A 23,255-nucleotide genomic window follows, 5' to 3' on the forward strand; every position below is an offset into this window, starting at 1 on the left:
TACTTTGCCTTATTGCTTAGGTCCAAATTTTATAGAATGTTCTATGTTACACCTAACTCTCTATATAGTAGCCTGACTTTCACTTCACTTTTAATTCCTAGTTCTGAGAAACTATCAAGACCAGAAGTGACTTGACTTGATTATTCAGTATTTCATCATGGCATTTTGGAGTTCAGCTATTTTGCTTTCTGTTTCTTCTCTCTTCAGAGTCTGGCAACATATTTTTTAAAAGGAGAAGGAAAAATACCTAAGGGCTAATTTCCCAGCAGGTGCTGGATCAAGCAAGTCTGGTGTTTTGCTCCTTTGGGAAGCCTACATGGATCACAGGATCCCCGTCCTTTGGATGACCTGTAGTTAAATTGTGAAAGGTAGGCTCAATTTCTTTCCATAGATAAACAAAGATTGCCGTCTATGACATATGTGTAACTATGAATAAGGAATGATTTATTTGAGTTGGTTTGCCTTCTGACTCTAGTAAGTGCTGTTTGCTTATGGAGCTGATTGAAAATGTACAATGCAAGTTAACAAATTAAAAGAAAGAAAAGACAGATTATTATATAATCTGGAATAAATGGTATGAATGTCTTGAGTCTAGAAACAAAGGAAAAAAATAAAGGGGAGAAATTAGAATGTACAGAATGTATTAGAAATGTATAATATGTAAATAATAAATATATAAGAATCTAGAAAAGTAAAGCTATTAGTATTAGATAATTTAATGTAAATAAAGAAAAGGGTAGAAGAAAGGAAAATAAAATAACAAATGTGATTTGGTGGGAAAAGTATAAAAGCAAAAGAAGACCACTAAGAAACACTGTTTAGAATAGGAAATATGTATATGCTGTGCATTTGTCAGATTGTGTATCACATTAAAATAATTAAAAAAAATTAAAAATAAAATGTACAATACATTTTTTTGCCAAAGATAATTATAAAAGCATTTTTATTTAAATATCAAATGTCAACTACTTCACTTTTATCTTTACCCAGACATAATGATCTGAACTGGTGGATGGAGACAAGGAAGTGGAAATGAATATCATAGAATGATTTATTTACTTGATTAGACTTTATATGTTATCTGTGATATATTGTACCTGACTCAAAATAAAATCAATAAAATAGCAATGTAAAAACACTTCCTACTCTTCCCCTCAGGTCAAATAATAACCCTACTCAATATTCATTTGCTCATCCCATTCTAGCCCAGTACTTGAAGGAAGAGCTAGATCCTCATATCCTTGTGTATGAAAAAATTTCATGTGGGAGGCTATTGCATAGAATTGGGGTAGCATGAGATCCCACCAGATGGCAGAATTTAAAGGAAAGGACTTGCAAACCATCTGTACCATGAAGGGCTTTAGAGATGAAAATAACCAGCTTCAATTGCAATTGTAAAGCAACTGAAAACCAGTGCAGTTTGCACAACAGAGAGATAACATGGAAAACACGGGTCACCTAGAATTGCATGTGGTTTCTCATTCTGGACCAGTTGTAGTTTCTGGGTGGTCTTCAATTCAGTTTCATTTAGAGCAGATTGCAGTAATCCAGATGGATTCTGAACGAATATGTGTAAGGCCTCCAAGTTGCACAACGACAAAGTAAGATAGTTTCACTTCAGATTAGGCCAGACACAAATTATTTGCATCTGGAATTCTGGATCATTATTAGAAAACTTTGTCTATTTCTTAATAAATTTGAATTGATACATTCAGACTTTGAACACATGTTGCCATTATCAGTTATTACCTTGAAAATAATAGTTGCCACAAAGTGGAGGTTGAGACAAAATTTCCTTTGGGGGCTGGATTCAAGTTTTTACCACCTAAGTAGACTTAGGGCCATAAAGTTTAAGTAAGATAAGTCATACCCCTGGGAGAAACCTAGACAGCTCAACAAAAAACAATCTGATAAAAAAAAAGTTATAAGTCCTGCCTCCTGCTGCACAAGAACACACAATCTGTGCAGAAATAAAGTTTTGTCTTGAACAGTGTACAACAGCATATAACCGTGATGGCGAACCTATGGCACACGTGCCACAGGTGGCATGTAGCGCCCTCTCTGTGGCCAGTTCAACTCCACCGCTCATGCACGTGCACCTCCCACCAACTATCTGGTCATCAGGTTTGCACAGAATCTTAGCTAGAGGTTCTCCCGAACCCTTGTGAACCTCCAGCAGTTCACCCCTGGATAGAATAGAATAGAATAGAATAGAATAGAATAGAATAGAATAGAATAGAATAGAATTTTACGCGGGAGAAAACCCGAATAACCAAAGACCTACATACAAACACCCGCGAAAACCTCAGAAAACTAATATATTATATATAATATATTTTTATTATATATAAATAATATATATTTAAATAATATATAAATAATATATATTTATTATATATATAATATATTTTTATTTTTTATATATTTTATATATAATAAATATATATTTATTATTTTTATCTATATAGATATAGATATATAATTCAGTTCCTTTCAGTGAACAATTTAATGAAAATAGCATAGTGGAATTAGATCAGAGCTGTTTTTATAAGGATGTAAGGCCTATTCTGAAAATGAACCTCATAGTCATATCGAAACTGATAACTCATATTAGCAGAAACAGAAAACAATCTGTTGTCTATTGACTTCTTTGTGTTCCTTGTACAGTTTTTAAACCAGAAGCTAGTTTGTACCTAGTATGAATGACAATACCATGCTGATTTAATTTTCTGCGCTGCCCTAAAACTTGTCTGAAAACATCTGTGAAATTATGTTGTACTTAATATTCAGTGCCACACCTCAGTTATGATTACTTTGTTTAATCCTCAGGAAAGTAGAAGGACTCTATAATTGAGGAAAGGAACAAGATGGTCCAGGCCAGATGAAGAAACTGCAACTTCAAATTATGCTTTACTTGTCTGCTCTGTATTTTTCCATTTAGCGAAAAAATGTGCGATAGTCACAATAAAGAACAGTTATGGACAACCTGAGAATCTACAGCTTCATGTGGTTATCAAACACCTTTATCATATTTTACTGGAATCCACTGCTTCTACAATTGCTAACAACTGATGGCACTATTTCTGCCTTTTAAAAAGGAAATTATGATTCTAACAAGATTTGTTTTTAAAGAAACCCCTTACAATATAGGAAGGACCACCTGAACATCAATGAAACCTTTGTGTTCTTCAGAAAACCTTTGTGTAGCTTATGACAGCCAGGAACATCCACTTCTGATTGGAGGCAGGTTGCACAAAACGCCTCCCCGCCATGATGCAGAAGGCCAATTAGGCCACACCCATCATGGCCATGCCCATCCAGCAACCAGGCAGGGAACCCCTTGCTAAAAATTTTGAAGCCTATCCTTATCTATATCTCTAGCTATCTCTATCTCTATATCTAATCTCTAACTCTATCTCTGTATCTATATGAATCTGTATCTATATTTATGTTTGTCTGTCTGTCTGTCTGTCTGTCTATCTATCTATCTATCTATCTATCTATCTATCTATCTATCTATCTATCTACACACACACACACACACATACACACCCCTCCTGAAAGAAAATAGAATATATCCTTTTCTGCTTTGAACACAGATTCTAATTTATATTCTCTCTTAAGCCTATATGAGATCGCTTGAATTTGTCTCAACAAGCTCTTTCAAGTTTTCCTGTCAAGATGAGGAGGCAGCATGATTCTCTTCAAGAGGACATTTTGCATTGCACTATCCATGTACAAAAGTATGTTTTGGCTATCAGAACTGCCAGAGATAACTTTGGAACAGCTCAAGTCAAAGCACCATGGCTAGTTCACTTCAGGGCAGGCAGCTTCAGAGAGCAGTTTCAAAGGGCTGTTTTGCACAACTTTTGTCAAAGTGAAGCATCCTTTGAAGTTTACATAGCCCTACTCTGCAAGAGCTTGTTCTTTATAATTTTGAAATGCTACTTCTGAGCATTCATTAAGCATCCCTGTTTTTCTGTCTTTTCTTAATTAATATGTGCCTGTGAGTAGGGAGAGGGCGAGAAGAGAAAGAGTTATAGTACCATTATGTTAAAAATGTAGATCTGCTAGTGGAATTTATTTGGTGACATTTGGGCTCATAAAGAAAAAAACATTGTGCCTGAAACTTAAAACAAACTTTCAGAAATGAAGAGGAATGCAAATTAAAAGACCTGACCTCAGCCACAAAGATTTAGTGAACATTGCCTTTCATCAAAGAATCCTGGAAGGGCTAACTGTGTAAGACTAAAATTTCCTTATAATTATTATAAATAACTGGAGTTACAAAGATTCTTTGGGTATCTATATAGTATAGCATTTACATAGTAAGCTAAATATGCCCTTTTTGTAAGTCATCTTAGCAGTTACGTGGTGTCCTAGCTTGATGTCAAAAAGTCCTTCAACGTTTCAAAATATTTATAAGTCTAAGCAAAAATACCTAGAAACTACACATATCTACATATACATTTACATAGTTGTTTCCAAGTCTCTTGCCTTAAGGTGACAGCTCTGTCTAAAATTAATCATTTAGGAGTGGTATGCATAATGATATAAATATAAAGAAAAGCTGCTATACTTTTTCCTTAGGTGCAAAGTCATTTAAAGATGATCACACTATCTTCATCTGAAATTCTTCATATATATTGAAGGTTTGTTTATTAAAAGAATTCATGTCACTGCTTTATTTGCTAAAGTACAGTCTATCAGTGCTGAGTTTTTGAAAGCTCTGATATTGCAAGATGAGTTAAGCCATTTTTGAGCATTTCAAGGGAAATGTCAGAGATGAAATCCAGCAGGTTCTGACAAGTTCTGGAGAACCAGTAGCAGAAATTTTGAGCAGTTCGGAGAACCAGCTCGACCAGTTCAGCTGGCCCCAGAGTGGGGTGGGAATGGAGATTTTGCAGTATCCTACCCCTGGAGTGGGGTAGGAATGAAGATTTTGCAGTATCCTTCCCCTGCCACGCTCACCAAGCCATGCCCACCAAGCCACACCACGTCCACCACAGCCACAGAACCATTAGTAAAAAAAATTGAATTTCACCCCTGGGAAATGTCCATATTTTAGCAAATAACATGCTAGATCATAATTTGAGCATCATTTTTGCATGCAGAAACAGTCCATCAAAACTCATGTTCAGATGATTTTATAGACATATCCTCACAGTTTTCTTGAGAGCAGTATGGAAACAGTATGAAAATGTTTTAGTATTGCTGTCATTAAAAAAAAAAATTCTTCCAAACTGGTTTACAACCAGATGTGTCTTAATAGTCTCCCATCCAAATATTAACCAGATCCCAATCATGTTACCTTTGTCTTTTTTATATCTGCTAGTTTAACCTTTGTAATATTTTCTTAGTAAGCAGAACAGGTTCCTAAGAAAACAGAACTTTACTAAAACTGTCCTAAGCTATATGTCATTTCTCTTAGTACCAAAAGATATATGATTCATAATAAAACTGTCATTTCATTAGAGGTCCATATAATCCTTCTGTCTTATTTTATAATTCATTTTCAGTAAAAAGTTTGCACATTAAGCCAAATAATCCACAGGAAATTAGAACAGCAATTGCTTTTTACATTAGCTACTCAAAACAAGTAGGAAGAGTAGAAGAGCATATCACTTTGTATTAGATAGGTCATATGGGAGACCAACTGTTCTAATATAGAGTCTAATAATAGCAAATCTTTTAGTTACTTCTAGGGTATCATTATTAAAATGTCAACAATTTTAATCATGGTTGTCTTTAGCAAATACCATAAATATTAAATTACGTGATTAATACATCAGAGTTTATTACCTTATGTCAAATGGAGTAGGTGTGCAATAAATCAATCCTTAGTGTTGGAAATAGTTGGAAGTAAATGTCATTCCAAACCACTGTAGTTATTCTTTTGAATGTATTTTTTAAAAGCAATATGATCCTCAGAATTTCAACATACTGTTGTATTATGTGCTAAAAAAAGGTGTCTTAGCTGAACATTAGCTATTGTGGTAATAATACAATAAATACTTGAGGGCATAGCTGCATGGCACTTGGTATTAATTACTGATTTCAGAAGCAGTCCAACCAATATGTTCACTTGGAAAAAAGGTATCTATATACAGAAAAGGCAAACGGAACTGGTTATAGAATGACATATACATTCTATATATGAATATAGTTTCTGTTTCTACACAGAAATAGAAACACACCCGTTTCTGAATTATTCTGAATTCTGAATGAATTATAAACTTTTTCCCTAATATAACAATGTTATGTACCAAGGAATGGAATGGGACTGCAGCAGATTATATCATCTTGCTTCCATATTTTGTTCAGTCTACAGCAAAGGTGTCAAACTCACATTTTCCCTTCGCTAAACCTGGCGTGGGTGTGACCAGTGCATAAGTCATCCTGCCCATGGGCAGGGAGTTTGACAGCTTTGGTCTACAGGATCGGCTAGGGAGGTAGTGATCCAAAAAGTGTTGTGGGTTCTTTTTCTGAAACTAAATGGGAGTGGGTGGGTGATAATTAAGGCTGAGATCCAAATTCAGAACTGAGACAATAAGACAATTGTGAATTTAGAATCTAATATTACCTCTTGAATATATTTGGGAAGCTTCTTTGGAATCCTTTGTAAGGGAAATACCTGGAAAAGTGGACAGGGAAAATGCAAGGAAAAGTTTGTAAAATTTAATGGGAATTCCAGCAGATCAGGAATGTGTGTGTGAGGGGCTTTTCTGAGAGATAGGCAACACTTTTAACCATGCTATCCTCCTACAGTTAGTGTTTCAGAGTGATCAAATAATATTTCTATTATTTATCTTTTTTTAAAGTAAAGGATAACCATAAATTCAGTTAAGCCAGAACAAAAACTGGAACAATGGAAGAGGGAGAAAAAAGACAAAATATAGAGACTCATAAAAAATAATGTAATTATACCAACCATAACCACTTGAAAACCAATCTAAATATCACTGATTAGAGAAACAAGATTAATTTCCCATTCACAAGGGAAAAAAGATGGATACCATAGAATAAATAGAGTAGAACATAAAGTCAAGAATCAGTTTCTGCACTCACAATGGGAAATTACAACCGATGTTCCTACAATAAATACCAAGGCTCCTGAGATTATTTTTAATGCATTTCTTATAGAAAATTCTAGGCTATAGAAAAACAACATGAGACCTAGGGCTGCATGCATTCTTTTTTTTTAGGTCCTGAAGCTCCTAGTTGTAAAAAAATCAGAAACCCAGCTTCCTGCCATTTTGAGATAAGAACATACAAATACTTTAATTTAAATCTTACAATTGGTTTAACACATATGAAAATGAAAACAAAATCAATTTCACGCCCTTAAAAAAACAATCCTGTTCAACTTCACATGTCTCATATGGCTTTATATACTTTATAGCCTGCCCTTACAAAAAAGACTGTTGTGCTTTACAGCCAAAGCTGCTCTTGCATGAAAAAAAATCACAATGTTTGCATGTTAGTCATGCAAATATTTAACTGTGTCTTCTTTAGGTCCTTTATCAGGAACAAGCTATAAAAGTATGTGGTTGGGAAGAAGCATGGTTATTCAAAAATAGGATCATATGTTTCAATCACAAAATTTGCAAAATTTTCTAAATCAATATTCAAGTGGAAATTATAGATTGAACACATTAGTAGGTAGGTTCCTGTTTCAAAATAGTAATAATAACTAGTATCACTGAGCAATAGCTTTTTGTTCTTTTCCCTACAATCTTATTTCCCTACAATGCTTATCCCTACAATCATCAAAATACCTGTGCACTTTTTTAAACCAATTTTCATTCAATTCCTTGAAAAAAATGTATCTGTCAGATAAGATGATAATAGCTGAAAAACTAATAGGGTAATAGGATTTTTCTTTATCAAGTATTTTCTTCCCTTATAAACAGATTCCACAGGGAATAAAGCATTTTAAAAATTGCAAGGCAGATTCATGTACAACATTACTTTTTATATCTTTCTAGATACCTTCCCAGTTAAGGAAAGAGTGTTCCAAAAGAGCCTGGGGTATCACTGCACCTGCTGGAGTGATCTGTACTTCCTTGTTTAAGAGTCCCCTGGAGAAAACAGAAAAACAATACTTCTGTGGTCAAAGAAGCCCCTTTTTCAAGCATATCTGCTGAGAGGAAGTAGAAGATTGACTCAAGGAATTATCTCATGAATTATCTCCTGGGGAAAAAAATCAGGAAACACAGAACAAACAAGGCTTTTCATCTTGCAAGTATATATAAAAAGAAGAATGAAGAAGTTGCTGTTTCTTCTTTAATTTTTCCATTTAGGGAAAAATGAGTCCTAGACTTTCTGACATGGAAAAGATAATGTGCAAAAACTGCCAAAAAAGTGTGTCTTTTTTTTTTAGCTAATGATAGTGTTGGACTGCAAAAGAGCAAAAAGTAATTTTAACAGTGTTGGTCTTTGAAACAAAAATCTAAACCGTTAGTTGATGGTACTATCAGAACATTGATTTTCTAGACAGGATTCAGTGCAGAAAGAAGAAAATAAATGGAAGTCTCAAATGAAAAATGGTGAGAGAAATAAAGTGAGGAGCAGGAGTTGCATATGGGAATATCACAATCATGGAGTAAAAAGACAAGAAAGAACTATGATAATGGGGTACATGAGCATTTAACCACAAGCCCAATGTTGATTTTTCTCTTTCAATTTTAGGCAATTGTATCTATTTCCTAAAAGATTATTTTAAGCAAAGACTGCATTGCACAACATGCTAGGCTTATTATCACTATCATACATATTATCCTGGTTAACTTTGTTCACTTGTTTGTGTACCATACTCTTTAAAGATAGCCCTTATGATTTGTAACAATTCTATGTAGCATGCAAATCTAAAAAATAGATTTCTTCAGTATCCAAATCGAGGATGTTGTACAAAGACAACCAATAACTAATCTAGAGCAACAAATCTCCTCTGTTCCACTTCTGATTATCTCAGCATTGAAATAAAATGGCATTTAATAATTTGGCTATAACCTATAACTGGATAGTGACACAATATCAGTTCAAGGTTTTTACTAATAAAATAGATTGCAAAATATTTTTCAGGGATAATTGTATTCTTTGTTTCTTAATAGGAAATCAGATGAAGACCTGCCATCCAAATCTCACCAATTTCCTGTGTAAGTCTTATAAATGGTATTTAGTTCTAAAATGTTAACATGCATGTTTATGGCCTAAATTATTTAACCACATATAATAACTCCATACTGTGTTTTTTGCTAAGTCTTTCTCAGAATCCTTACCATTTATCATATGTTGTCTGTCTTTTTTTCTACTCAGAAGCACAGCATGAAAAAAACTTCATTTCACATTGAAACATCACAATGTGAAATAGTGTGATGAAATGAGTCACAGAATGAGAGTTTGTGTTATACTCTGGTAAACATTTGGTCTCCAGGAATAATAATATTTTGTGCTGTGACTGATATATTAGTTGCAAATCCTAATATATGAATAATCCAAAAGCAGGAGTTTCACTTAGTCTGAACTATTTAGCCATTAAAAAAATTACAAGTGGTATGGCAAATGCTGATGAGGAGGTATAACCCAAGCTGGATCAGGCACTGCTATAGTGAATTTTTGAAAAATAGTATGCAATTTTGCCAATGTTGATTTAAAAAGAGAAGTAGTAGTTGTTGTTGTTAGTTGAGAAGTTGTGTCTGACCTGAGGTACTCCTAACATCGAGCCGTGGTGGTGCAGTGGTTAGAATGCAGTACTGCAGGCTACTTCTGTTGACTGCTGTCTTTCTGCAATTTGGCAGATCAAATCTCACCAGGCTCAAGGTTGATTCAGCCTTCCATCCTTCCGAGGTGGGTAAAATGAGGGGCAATATGCTGACTTGGTAAACTGCTTAAAGAGGGCTGATAAGCACTGTGAAGCGATAGATAAGCATAAGTGCTATTGCTATTTTCACATGCATATAGGCATATGACACAACTAAATTTTACTATAAATATAATATCTTTAAATAAAATCTATTTCCTAATGTTCATCCCAATCTCCTGTGAAAAATAAATAAAACTCAAAATAGCATATATATGATATAAATTAATATGTCTAAATATAATTATATTAATTTCAGTTTGGTCAGTAAAGGTTTGAAGAAAGTGGAGAAATTAGGACCTATTTCTAAACCTACTTTAGAATAAATGAAGACCTGTTTGCCTTACTTGCTTAATAATTTAGAAGGCATTTCAGTAGTATTTGTGCCAAGAATCACAATGTTATGGTGGAATTTTCCCATCCATTGCCCTCTAAAACAATTTTTTTTCATGATCAGGAAACCCAACTTACCTTTTCTAATTTCTTTTGCAACTTTAGCCTTCTACCAGCATCATAATTCCAACAAAATATAGAACATGGTATTTGGAAGCTCAGATTTGGTATGATTTAAGTATGTATTCAAGGACTCTGTCTCTACTGATGAATTTCAGATTAATGGTGGGAGACTGAGTGACATTGATATGGCTGGCTTTTCTTATTTTAATTTTATGATTTCAATGTTTTATTACTGTCTGCAGCACTTGGTCTTGTATAGTATACTGTACCTCAAAGCATTTTTATATAGCTTGGAAGTAATCAGGCAATCATTAGAGTACAGAAACCCAAATTATTATTTTTATTTCAAAAGTATATTATTAGCATTTACTACAGTACAATTTATTTATACAATTTAACTTTAACAAAAGCATAAGAAAGAAATAGTGATATCACCATTGCCATTTGTGAAACTGCACACATTCAGAGCAAGAGTGAATGTTTTGTTTACTGCAAGTTCAATGTTCTCAGTTATGGAATAAAAAGTAGAGGTGCTGGTTTCAGCATGGAAGATTCAGACACTGCCTAACAAGGCTGCAGACTGGAGTGTTGCAAAAAAGAAAGTCCTATTCTTTACTTAATGGACTTTCCATTGAGGGATGTTGAGAAGGGCCACTCTGTAGCAGTTAAGAGCTTGGCAAATGCATCCTGAGATGGTCTAAACCATTCATACTATATACCAGTAATGCAAAAGTATGTGGAGTTATAGTAGGAAAAAAACAAGGGAAATGTTCCTCCATATTGCATAAATGGGTCTATAATAGAAAACTGCATTTTATACAGTTCTGTTGAGGCTTCGTCCAATCAGCAACGTGTGTGTGAGGGGCTTTTCTGAGAGATAGGCAACACTTTTAACCATGCTATCCTCCTACAGTTAGTGTTTCAGAGTGATCAAATAATATTTCTATTATTTATCTTTTTTTAAAGTAAAGGATAACCATAAATTCAGTTAAGCCAGAACAAAAACTGGAACAATGGAAGAGGGAGAAAAAAGACAAAATATAGAGACTCATAAAAAATAATGTAATTATACCAACCATAACCACTTGAAAACCAATCTAAATATCACTGATTAGAGAAACAAGATTAATTTCCCATTCACAAGGGAAAAAAGGTGGATACCATAGAATAAATAGAGTAGAACATAAAGTCAAGAATCAGTTTCTGCACTCGCAATGGGAAATTGCAACTGATGTTCCTACAATAAATACCAAGGCTCCTGAGATTATTTTTAATGCATTTCTTATAGAAAATTCTAGGCTATAGAAAAACAACATGAGACCTAGGGCTGCATGCATTCTTTTTTTTTAGGTCCTGAAGCTCCTAGTTGTAAAAAAATCAGAAACCCAGCTTCCTGCCATTTTGAGATAAGAACATACAAATACTTTAATTTAAATCTTACAATTGGTTTAACACATATGAAAATGAAAACAAAATCAATTTCACGCCCTTAAAAAAACAATCCTGTTCAACTTCACATGTCTCATATGGCTTTATATACTTTATAGCCTGCCCTTACAAAAAAGACTGTTGTGCTTTACAGCCAAAGCTGCTCTTGCATGAAAAAAAATCACAATGTTTGCATGTTAGTCATGCAAATATTTAACTGTGTCTTCTTTAGGTCCTTTATCAGGAACAAGCTATAAAAGTATGTGGTTGGGAAGAAGCATGGTTATTCAAAAATAGGATCATATGTTTCAATCACAAAATTTGCAAAATTTTCTAAATCAATATTCAAGTGGAAATTATAGATTGAACACATTAGTAGGTAGGTTCCTGTTTCAAAATAGTAATAATAACTAGTATCACTGAGCAATAGCTTTTTGTTCTTTTCCCTACAATCTTATTTCCCTACAATGCTTATCCCTACAATCATCAAAATACCTGTGCACTTTTTTAAACCAATTTTCATTCAATTCCTTGAAAAAAATGTATCTGTCAGATAAGATGATAATAGCTGAAAAACTAATAGGGTAATAGGATTTTTCTTTATCAAGTATTTTCTTCCCTTATAAACAGATTCCACAGGGAATAAAGCATTTTAAAAATTGCAAGGCAGATTCATGTACAACATTACTTTTTATATCTTTCTAGATACCTTCTCAGTTAAGGAAAGAGTGTTCCAAAAGAGCCTGGGGTATCACTGCACCTGCTGGAGTGATCTGTACTTCCTTGTTTAAGAGTCCCCTGGAGAAAACAGAAAAACAATACTTCTGTGGTCAAAGAAGCCCCTTTTTCAAGCATATCTGCTGAGAGGAAGTAGAAGATTGACTCAAGGAATTATCTCATGAATTATCTCCTGGGGGAAAAAATCAGGAAACACAGAACAAACAAGGCTTTTCATCTTGCAAGTATATATAAAAAGAAGAATGAAGAAGTTGCTGTTTCTTCTTTAATTTTTCCATTTAGGGAAAAATGAGTCCTAGACTTTCTGACATGGAAAAGATAATGTGCAAAAACTGCCAAAAAAGTGTGTCTTTTTTTTTTTAGCTAATGATAGTGTTGGACTGCAAAAGAGCAAAAAGTAATTTTAACAGTGTTGGTCTATGAAACAAAAATCTAAACCGTTAGTTGATGGTACTATCAGAACATTGATTTTCTAGACAGGATTCAGTGCAGAAAGAAGAAAATAATGCTAAATAAAATGGGCATTTTCTGAACCACCTGCTGTCAACTGTGACCACCTTGCTAAAAGCTCACATCAGAAATAAGATCCTAACTTGATAACAAGTGAGCCTGAAAAGTTTCCATGCTCTATTGTAGAGAGAGGAGGACTGGGAAAGATGGATGATGATTATTTTCTGCTCAACCTACCTATATTATAATTACATAGAATTAATATGTAATATGTTTTTAATAAAGATCCCCATAAAATTGTTTTAAATTTTGGATTTTCAGGGAATGAAATCAATTGAACCAAAAGCTTCAGTCAGCTAATGACAGGAACACATTATATCTAAATATTAATTTTTTACATTCCTATAAACTGGTATATTAACATAGATTATGTATTCCCTACATAATTCCAGAACTACAGAATATGTCCTCTTTTTCAATAATCTAGCTATTTCAATAATCTAGCTATTGCCTTTTGATAAAACTGATGGTATTTGTTGTTTCTCCCATGTGGATATTGCTCTGTATTTTTCTATAGAGAGACATACAGAGAAATATAAGTTATATAGCCGTGTGTTTGTTTGTTTTAAAAAGCTAATTGACATAGTGAAATTGAGCTCTGTGCAAGATATTTTGTTCTCAGGTAGATTTTGAAAGTGTTTAAAAAATGGAGAGAAGCAACTTTATTTTATTTATTTATTTATTTATTTTATTTGTCAAGCATATATAGAATAACAGATAAAAGTATAAACATGATTATGAATACATGAAATGGATATGAATAAAAAAGGACATTAGGACAGGGATGGTAGGCACATTGGTGCTCTTATGGACGCCCCTTACAGACCTCTTAAAATGGGCTGAGGTCAACAGTAGCCAGTCTAAAGTTAAAGTTTTGGGGGTTTGGGGAAGAAACCACAGAGTCAGGTAGTGAATTCCAGGCATTGACCACTCTGTTGCTGAAGTCATATTTTCTGTTTGGAGCAGTTTACCATAAGTTTGTATCTATTTCCTAAAAGATTATTTTAAGCAAAGACTGCATTGCACAACATGCTAGGCTTATTATCACTATCATACATATTATCCTGGTTAACTTTGTTCACTTGTTTGTGTACCATACTCTTTAAAGATAGCCCTTATGATTTTGTAACAATTCTATGTAGCATGCAAATCTAAAAAATAGATTTCTTCAGTATCCAAATCGAGGATGTTGTACAAAGACAACCAATAACTAATCTAGAGCAACAAATCTCCTCTGTTCCACTTCTGATTATCTCAGCATTGAAATAAAATGGCATTTAATAATTTGGCTATAACCTATAACTGGATAGTGACACAATATCAGTTCAAGGTTTTTACTAATAAAATAGATTGCAAAATATTTTTCAGGGATAATTGTATTCTTTGTTTCTTAATAGGAAATCAGATGAAGACCTGCCATCCAAATCTCACCAATTTCCTGTGTAAGTCTTATAAATGGTATTTAGTTCTAAAATGTTAACATGCATGTTTATGGCCTAAATTATTTAACCACATATAATAACTCCATACTGTGTTTTTTGCTAAGTCTTTCTCAGAATCCTTACCATTTATCATATGTTGTCTGTCTTTTTTTCTACTCAGAAGCACAGCATGAAAAAAACTTCATTTCACATTGAAACATCACAATGTGAAATAGTGTGATGAAATGAGTCACAGAATGAGAGTTTGTGTTATACTCTGGTAAACATTTGGTCTCCAGGAATAATAATATTTTGTGCTGTGACTGATATATTAGTTGCAAATCCTAATATATGAATAATCCAAAAGCAGGAGTTTCACTTAGTCTGAACTATTTAGCCATTAAAAAAAGTACAAGTGGTATGGCAAATGCTGATGAGGAGGTATAACCCAAGCTGGATCAGGCACTGCTATAGTGAATTTTTGAAAAATAGTATGCAATTTTGCCAATGTTGATTTAAAAAGAGAAGTAGTAGTAGTAGTTGTTGTTGTTAGTTGAGAAGTTGTGTCTGACCTGAGGTACTCCTAACATCGAGCCGTGGTGGTGCAGTGGTTAGAATGCAGTACTGCAGGCTACTTCTGTTGACTGCTGTCTTTCTGCAATTTGGCAGATCAAATCTCACCAGGCTCAAGGTTGATTCAGCCTTCCATCCTTCCGAGGTGGGTAAAATGAGGGGCAATATGCTGACTTGGTAAACTGCTTAAAGAGGGCTGATAAGCACTGTGAAGCGATAGATAAGCATAAGTGCTATTGCTATTTTCACATGCATATAGGCATATGACACAACTAAATTTTACTATAAATATAATATCTTTAAATAAAATCTATTTCCTAATGTTCATCCCAATCTCCTGTGAAAAATAAATAAAACTCAAAATAGCATATATATGATATAAATTAATATGTCTAAATATAATTATATTAATTTCAGTTTGGTCAGTAAAGGTTTGAAGAAAGTGGAGAAATTAGGACCTATTTCTAAACCTACTTTAGAATAAATGAAGACCTGTTTGCCTTACTTGCTTAATAATTTAGAAGGCATTTCAGTAGTATTTGTGCCAAGAATCACAATGTTATGGTGGAATTTTCCCATCCATTGCCCTCTAAAACAATTTTTTTCATGATCAGGAAACCAACTTACCTTTTCTAATTTCTTTTGCAACTTTAGCCTTCTACCAGCATCATAATTCCAACAAAATATAGAACATGGTATTTGGAAGCTCAGATTTGGTATGATTTAAGTATGTATTCAAGGACTCTGTCTCTACTGATGAATTTCAGATTAATGGTGGGAGACTGAGTGACATTGATATGGCTGGCTTTTCTTATTTTTCTTATTTTAATTTTATGATTTCAATGTTTTATTACTGTCTGCAGCACTTGGTCTTGTATAGTATACAAGTACTTGTACCTCAAAGCATTTTTATATAGCTTGGAAGTAATCAGGTAATCATTAGAGTACAGAAACCCAAATTATTATTTTTATTTCAAAAGTATATTATTAGCATTTACTACAGTACAATTTATTTATACAATTTAACTTTAACAAAAGCATAAGAAAGAAATAGTGATATCACCATTGCCATTTGTGAAACTGCACACATTCAGAGCAAGAGTGAATGTTTTGTTTACTGCAAGTTCAATGTTCTCAGTTATGGAATAAAAAGTAGAGGTGCTGGTTTCAGCATGGAAGATTCAGACACTGCCTAACAAGGCTGCAGACTGGAGTGTTGCAAAAAAGAAAGTCCTATTCTTTACTTAATGCACTTTCCATTGAGGGATGTTGAGAAGGGCCACTCTGTAGCAGTTAAGAGCTTAGCAAATGTATCCTGAGATGGTCTAAACCATTCATACTATATACCAGTAATGCAAAAGTATGTGGAGTTATAGTAGGAAAAAAACAAGGGAAATGTTCCTCCATATTGCATAAATGGGTCTATAATAGAAAACTGCATTTTATACAGTATTGCCCAGCAGTGGGTAACCTGTAGCTTAAGGCACATGCAGTGCTCATATTAATTTGATATAGTTCTCAACATTATTTCAAAAACTTTCTGCAAGAGTTCATTCAGGCCTTTGGTAAGAACTATTTGTCCTTCTCTCCAGGTTGCAGTTTGAGAAGGGCTAAGAGATGAGAGAGAGAGAGACAAAATAAGAGGAAGATTTCAGAAATGGGGAAAAAAGAAACCAATGAGAATATGCCTCCTCTGATTCTTGACCCACCCGCTCCCTGGGTCTCTTTGGGAATGCAATCTTTGACAAAAAAAATCTTCGATTAAAATATTAATACATTCAAATCCAGAAATTCTTGTCCTTAGGACCGAAGGGTAGTCCATTTGAAATTACCTCTTTATTTAGTCAGCCAAGCATTGGCATAAATGGATTTTGTTGTTTGTTTTTTGTTTATGCCTTCAAATCCATGTTGATTCTTTGAGAGGGGCATGGCCTAGTCCATGGGTCTGCAAACTTGGCTCTTTTAAGACTTGTGGACTTCAAATCCCAGAGTTCCTCAGCCAGCAAAGCTCTGGGAGTTGAAGTCCACAAGTCTTAAAAGAGCCAAGTTTGCAGACCCCTGGACTAGGCCATTAAGCTTTTTTGGCAAGGTGTTTCAGAAATGATTTACTGTTGCCTCCTTCTTGGGGCTGAGAGAAAGGGACTGAGATCATCCAGCTGATTTCATGCCGAGGGGTAAACTAAAATTTGTAACCTGTTAGATTCTAGCCTTAATCCTACACCAAACCAGATTTCACATATATTATATTATATGCACAGAAACTGATTGTATCACATCATCTGCTGAGGAAGGTTGTGGTTGCTTTATATAGATACTTAACGAGCATCTAATACAGTGGTTCCCAACCAGTGTGCCGCGGCACTAAGGGGTGCCGTGAGATCTTTTGAGGGTGCCGGGAACTTTTGAGCTACGGAGATTTTAAATATCTATTTCCTTATAAGGGTGCCGGGAACTTTTGAAAGGCTTTCCAAGGGTGCCTCAAACAAGAAAAGGTTGTGCCTCAAACAAGAAAAGGTTGGGAACCACTGATCTAATACATCAAATAATTTATTTATCTATTTATATTTCATATTTCTAAACCACCCATCTGCCTTAAAGAGTGCTCTCTTAACCAAGCAAGTAAACCTGCACTGTCCTTAATGTTATCCAGTGTACAATGTACAATGGATAACACTAAGAACCATATAGATAGTTCTTTATCCATACAGGGCTGAGATAAATGCAATTTATTTGACAATAATGAGCAAGAAGGACATTTCTCAAGTTCTTTACTGTTACAATCCTACAATATGTAATATTCCCTATGTTCACACAGTGAGAAACATTTGTTGCTGAGCATCAGCTGTGAAGCATTTCAGAAGAAAATAATGCTAAATAAAATGGGCATTTTCTGAACCACCTGCTGTCAACTGTGACCACCTTGCTAAAAGCTCACATCAGAAATAAGATCCTAACTTGATAACAAGTGAGCCTGAAAAGTTTCCATGCTCTATTGTAGAGAGAGGAGGACTGGGAAAGATGGATGATGATTATTTTCTGCTCAACCTACCTATATTATAATTACATAGAATTAATATGTAATATGTTTTTAATAAAGATCCCCATAAAATTGTTTTAAATTTTGGATTTTCAGGGAATGAAATCAATTGAACCAAAAGCTTCAGTCAGCTAATGACAGGAACACATTATATCTAAATATTAATTTTTTACATTCCTATAAACTGGTATATTAACATAGATTATGTATTCCCTACATAATTCCAGAACTACAGAATATGTCCTCTTTTTCAATAATCTAGCTATTTCAATAATCTAGCTACTGCCTTTTGATAAAACTGATGGTATTTGTTGTTTCTCCCATGTGGATATTGCTCTGTATTTTTCTATAGAGAGACATACAGAGAAATATAAGTTATATAGCCGTGTGTTTGTTTGTTTTAAAAAGCTAATTGACATAGTGAAATTGAGCTCTATGCAAGATATTTTGTTCTCAGGTAGATTTTGAAAGTGTTTAAAAAATGGAGAGAAGCAACTTTATTTTATTTATTTATTTATTTATTTTATTTGTCAAGCATATATAGAATAACAGATAAATGGATATGAATAAAAAAGGACATTAGGACAGGGATGGTAGGCACATTGGTGCTCTTATGGACGCCCCTTACAGACCTCTTAAAATGGGCTGAGGTCAACAGTAGCCAGTCTAAAGTTAAAGTTTTGGGGGTTTGGGGAAGAAACCACAGAGTCAGGTAGTGAATTCCAGGCATTGACCACTCTGTTGCTGAAGTCATATTTTCTGTTTGGAGCAGTTTACCATAAGTTTGTATCTATTGTGTGCCCATGTATTGTTGTGGTTGAAGCTGAAGTAGTCATTGACAAGTAGGACATTGTAGCAGATAATTTTATGTACTACGCTTAGGTCAGACCAAAGGCGGTGTAATTCTAAGTTGTCTAAGCCCAAAATTTCAAGTCTGGTGGCATAAGGTATTCTATTGTGAGCAGAGGAGTGGAGAACTCTTTTAGTGAAATAAATGTGGACTTTCTCAATTGTATTAATGTCTGATATGCAGTGCGGGTTCGAGACAGATGAGCTGTATTCAAGAATTGGTCTAGCAAAAGTTTTGTATGGTCTAATTAAGTAGTACAATATTGCCAGAGAAAAAGCTACGCAACATTAGGTTAACAACTCTTAATGCCTTTTTGCCAGTGTTGTTACAGGCGGCTCTGGCATTTAGATCTTTAGAAATGAGTAGTCCAAGAGTGAGGATCATCTACTTAGACAACTAAGAACTAAGACTACTTAGAACTAAGGAGAAATTTCCTGACAGAACAATTAATCAGTAGAACAACTTGGTTCCAGAAGTTGAGAATGCTCCAACACTGGAAGTTTTTAAGAAGATGTTGGATAACCATTTATCTGAAGTGATGTAGGATTTCCTGCCTAAGCAGGAAATATAAGACCTCTGAGGTCCCTTCCAACTCTATTATTCTGTTCTGTTCTGTTCTGTTCTGTTCTGTTCTGTTCTGTTCTGTTCTGTTCTTCTAGTCTAGTCTAGTCTAATCTAGTCTAGTCTAATCTAGTCTAGTCTAATCTAGTCTAGTCTAGTCTAGTCTAGTCTAGTCTACTCTACTCTACTCTACTCTACTCTACTCTACTCTACTCTACTCTACTCTATTCTGTTCTATGTAACAAGCAATGGCTTTTGTCATCTGCAAACTTGGCTCTTTTAAAACTTGTGGACTTCAACTCACAGCTTTGCTGGATGAGGAACTCTGGGAGTTGAAGTCCACAAGTCTTAAAAGAGCCAAGTTTGCAGACCCCATTAGCAGGAGGATTAACTGAATATTGTTATCTAGTATCTACAATATGTGACATTCTTTTCTTGCATCATTGTTATAGATTAAGACTGTAACAATCTATATGTTAGCACATAATCTATTCACGCATATAGTAGATGTATTCTAATTAATGACCATAATACTAAAGCATTACTTTCTCTTTTTGTAGAGAAAGGTCCCTTTATAATGAAGAGAAACAAAAACAACTAAACAAACAAAATAGCAAAAACAAAGAAATGGGAAAAGAATAATCATCTATACATAAAGTAACCCTCCTATTAGTGTGATGGCTGAAGTGCAAATATAATTATTAAAAAGTTTATTTAAAAAAACAACAAAAAAGAAACCAAGGCATTATATGAAAAAGCATTCTTGTATCACTTACTTATTTTTCTCCATATTTTTTCTGGTTAATGATTATTGATTAAATATTTTAGACATTATTGTTCATTTTTATTTGGATCATGTGAATTATTTTTTTTAATGTTCCTCTTTCCAAAAACCATATTATAAGTGTCTTAGCTTGCCTTACTATGTAATATGTTGTATACAAGACAGCCGTTCCTGCTTGACTTTGACATAAGTACATATTTTGTAAATTGTCATAGTTAATAGGTGATAACCAACACCAACAACCAATTGAAACTAGAAAAAAGAGAAACAAGTGCAGCCTTCACAACAGAGGTGTTACATGGACAAACCTTGGTAGCCTCCCATTTGGATTACCACAATGGGGTCTATATGGGGCTGCCCTTGAATATTATCCAAATGTCATTCCAAGGTACACCCCCAAAGAAATAACAGGTGTCCAAAACTGACACCAGAAACTTCAACTGGTCCCCATTAATCTGCATGCTGCTGCATTCTGGACCAATTGAAGTTTCTGGATGATATTCAAGGGCAACTCCATATAGACCCCATTGTGGTATTCCAAATGGGAGGCTACCAAGGGATGAGGGACTGTAAGTGAGGCTGCCCAGTCTAGAAAAGGGCACAACTGGTGCACTGGATGAATCTATAAAGAAGAACCACTAGATAGACAGCTGCCACTTGCTCCTTGAGTATGGGCCACGAGTCCAGGAGGATCACCAGATTGCATGCCACTCCATCCAGATTCAAAGATAAACTATCATCTGGGCCTGGGGAGCTAAAATTACAGATATTCTGTGTGTCAGGGTTAAGTTGAAGTTGGTTTGTCCCCATAAAGATATTTATTACAGTCCCTATTTTCCATTCCAGTCAATCTTGTGAGAAAAAAATGGAATAGAAAGTTTTATGCACCAGTTAGAGGGATCAGTTTTTATTATTAATAGTATTACTGAATAATAGAATAACAGAATTGGAAAAGACCTGGGAAGTCTTCTAGTCCAGGGGTCTCCAACCTTGGTCCCTTTAAGACTTGTGGACTTCAACTCCCAGAGTCTGAGGGAGTCTGAGGACAGGCTGAGGGACTCTGGGAGTTGAAGTCCACAAGTCTTAAAGGGACCAAGGTTGGAGACCCCTGTTCTAGTCCAATCCTCTGCTCAAGCATGAAACTCATTTCAGACAAATGGTTGTCCAATCTCTTCTTAAAAACTTCTGGTGTTGGAGCACCCACAACTGTAGTAATAACTCTGTAGTCAGAGCTAAAAGCAACTGACATAAATGAACTAGGAAATCTTTCTTAATTGTTATGCTTAATATTATGAGACAGAGTAGACAAAGCTAATCTAGAACCTTGGGCACGTCATATATGAGTCAGTTATACAGAAGGACAAAGCTTCCTGGTTTGAGTCATGGTAATCTCTGACACATGGCAAATGCATTAACTTAGTGTTCCTGAGCCCACAGATCTTATTTTTAAATCCAGCCCAACCAAAAAGAAACTCTCCTAAGTGAAACATGTTCTCCAGAAGTTAGAAGTAAAACTTCGAAACTTCAAACAGCAAACTTGCATACATATTTAAATGGTAATTCAGTATTTCCTTCCTCAGGCATACTCACCATGTGTGAAATGTATTCCATCACAATAATATTTTCAATAAAATTTCAAAAAAAATGAGATGATAACAAGACCATGATATTTTAAATTGAATGAATTTCAAGATAGTTAAGAATTAGGCCTCCGGAGGAATGCTTTATGTCACAAGCTATGAACACTAGTGTTTAATGTACACTCATCCTCCATCTGCTTCCATTTTCATTATTCGAATTTCCTAACCAGTTTCTCATGCACACTTTTCAGCTCCATGCTGTGTTTTCTATTTATTGAATACATTTCTCACTTCAGCATTTTTCCACCTGAGCTGGCAGTTGTGGTTTTTATGGCTATACACATGCAGGTCTCCATAGATTATGAACTTCATATTTTTTCATTTGCCTCATGCTTCAGTTCTCTAGCTTAGTAGGCCCTAAAATGTGCAAATTGAGAGGTGTTTTGAAGTAACCATTGCAATTCTAGGCCATTGACTTGTCATCAATTAGATTAAAACATTGGTTTACAAAAATAATGTTTTCTCTTTACTTCATAAAAAATAAAACACTTGGAAAAGGAAACCCAGCTGTGCTAAGAGATAAATTACTTTATGTGAGTAAGCAAACATTTTCTGGTCAAGGCTACAATGTATTATTTAGGTCCATTCTTTTACATCAGTATTAAATTCCAAAGGTTGTTATACATGCAACTAGTAAACCAGGTGTGGAATAGAAAGTCAAGTTGTTTTTCAAATTACATATTGTTAAAACAGATTCTTCATAGCAAAACATCATTATTAAATGCAATCAGATATCACAAATATGCACTAACTTCAGAATTTTGCAGAATGCAGCAATCACGTGTGAATTTGAACAGCTCTACAAGACATATAAAATGTTTGTTCTGCATCTTTAGTCCAATTTAGTGGTACATCTTTATTATAAATAGCAGATTTGCTTCATAGTTGCATCATAAAATATCTGTGAAAGCACTCTCAGTTTCAGAAATGTGGGTAGGTAAGGGAAATGACAAACATATCCACATGTTTGGAGAGTACCTAGAAATTCAATAGTTATCTGATTCTTTGGATTCCTATTCATGTGAATATTTGAATATTTAGTTAAAAATCTTTGTGATATAAATGTAAGAATGAATGCTACAGAGTTGGGGAATCAAAAGTAGAGAAAATGGTGCCACAGTTATTTTCGTTGAGTTTCTCTGCTATCCATGAATTTTCAAAAAGGAACTAATCAGAAAGTTATGCTGCAATTAAATTGTCTATTTAGTTGAAATGAATGACAAGGATCCAATTTAAATTTGGACACCAAGGACTATACAAACTAAAGTAGACAAAGCCAGACCAAAGAAATACAAATAAGGTCATTTGATTCTATTTTATTATATTAAAATATAATTGAAATTTCATTTAATATTGTTAATGCTATTGCTTTCCAAATATATGTCATATTAAACA

The 23,255-nt window shown here is 34.3% G+C and overlaps 1 long non-coding RNA gene across 1 annotated transcript in view; it reads left to right on the forward strand.

Moving 5' to 3' along the window:
• Positions 1–7,994: 7,994 nt before the first annotated feature.
• LOC131200367 (uncharacterized) overlaps positions 7,995–23,255 on the forward strand; it is a 31,821-nt gene continuing 16,560 nt past the window's right edge. The window contains exons 1-2 of the long non-coding RNA XR_009155600.1: positions 7,995–8,549; positions 14,392–14,436. This is a non-coding gene — a long non-coding RNA (uncharacterized LOC131200367). The remainder of the gene's footprint in view (positions 8,550–14,391; positions 14,437–23,255) is intronic.

This window comes from Ahaetulla prasina, chromosome 6, assembly GCF_028640845.1.
Source record: "Ahaetulla prasina isolate Xishuangbanna chromosome 6, ASM2864084v1, whole genome shotgun sequence".
NCBI classification, from domain to species: Eukaryota; Metazoa; Chordata; class Lepidosauria; order Squamata; family Colubridae; genus Ahaetulla; species Ahaetulla prasina.